The sequence below is a fragment of the Perkinsus marinus genome (assembly GCF_000006405.1).
Source record: "Perkinsus marinus ATCC 50983 genomic scaffold scf_1104296973058, whole genome shotgun sequence".
Classification (NCBI taxonomy): Eukaryota; Perkinsozoa; order Perkinsida; family Perkinsidae; genus Perkinsus; species Perkinsus marinus.
Genome location: NW_003201539.1, coordinates 1 through 1094, shown reverse-complemented (window position 1 = coordinate 1094; position 1094 = coordinate 1). Strand labels below are relative to the sequence as shown.

Below are 1094 nucleotides of genomic sequence, written 5' to 3'. Positions count from 1 at the left end.
TATTTTGTGCGCCACTTTAGCTTAGTGGCAGAGCGTCTGCTCTGTAAGCAGAAGGTCGTCAATTCGATCCTGGCAAGTGGCTTATAACACCATAAATATCTGGTCTGGTACGAGAAGCAGGAGCAGGTTTGCTCACTCCGCAAAGGATACAGGAAGATTATTAATTTATGTGCTCACTCTATGTGCCACTTTAGCTTAGTGGCAGAGCGTCTGCTTTGTAAGCAGAAGGTCGTTAGTTCAATCCTGGCAAGTGGCTTACAGCAGCATTACGCTCTAGTCGGGTATGAGGAGCAGGAGCAGGTTTGCTCACTCCGCAAAGGATACAGGAAGATTATTGATTTATGCAGTTATTTGGTGCGTCACTTTAGCTTAGTGGCAGAGCGTCTGCTTTGTAAGCAGAAGGTCGTCAGTTCGATCCTGGCAAGTGGCTTATAACACCATAAATATCTGGTCTGGTACGAGAAGCAGGAGCAGGTTTGCTCACTCCGCAAAGGATACAGGAAGATTATTGATTTATGCAATTATTTGGTGTGTCACTTTAGTTTAGTGGTAGAGCGTCTGCTTCGTAAGCTGAAGGCCGTCAGTTCAATCCAGGCAAGTGGATTACAGCAGCATTAGGCTCTAGTCGGGTATGAGGAGCAGGTGCAGGTTTGCTCACTCCGCAAAGGATACAGGAAGATTATTGATTTATGCAGTTATTTTGTGTGTTACTTTAGCTTAGTGGCAGAGCGTCTGCTTTGTAAGCAGAAGGTCGTCAGTTCGATCCTGGCAAGTGGCTTATAACACCATAAATATCTGGTCTGGTACGAGAAGCAGGAGCAAGATGGCCCATTCTGTGAAGGGGACACGACAATTATTGATTTATGCAATTATTTGTTGTGTCACTTTAGCTTAGTGGTAGAGCGTCTGCTTCGTAAGCAGAAGGTCGTCAGTTCAATCCTGGCAAGTGGCTTACAGCTGCATTATGCTCTAGTCGGGTATGAGAAGCAGGAGCAGGTCTGCTCACTCCGCAAAAGATACAGAAAGATTATTGATTTATGTACTCATTCTCTGCGTCACTTTAGCTTAGTGGCAGAGCGTCTGCTCTGTGAGCA

The 1094-nt window shown here is 45.6% G+C and overlaps 5 non-coding genes across 5 annotated transcripts; all 5 read left to right on the top strand.

Moving 5' to 3' along the window:
• The first annotated feature begins 10 nt into the window (after positions 1 to 10).
• On the top strand, positions 11 to 82 carry Pmar_PMAR008631. The gene has a single exon. It is a non-coding gene; the product is annotated as a tRNA-Thr (tRNA).
• Positions 83 to 184: 102 nt separating this feature from the next.
• Pmar_PMAR008630 lies at positions 185 to 256 on the top strand. Its single transcript has one exon. It is a non-coding gene; the product is annotated as a tRNA-Thr (tRNA).
• Positions 257 to 358: 102 nt separating this feature from the next.
• On the top strand, positions 359 to 430 carry Pmar_PMAR008629. The gene has a single exon. It is a non-coding gene; the product is annotated as a tRNA-Thr (tRNA).
• Positions 431 to 706: 276 nt separating this feature from the next.
• Positions 707 to 778, top strand: Pmar_PMAR008628. The gene has a single exon. It is a non-coding gene; the product is annotated as a tRNA-Thr (tRNA).
• A 102-nt stretch (positions 779 to 880) lies between these two features.
• Positions 881 to 952, top strand: Pmar_PMAR008627. Its single transcript has one exon. It is a non-coding gene; the product is annotated as a tRNA-Thr (tRNA).
• The last annotated feature ends 142 nt before the right edge of the window (positions 953 to 1094 follow it).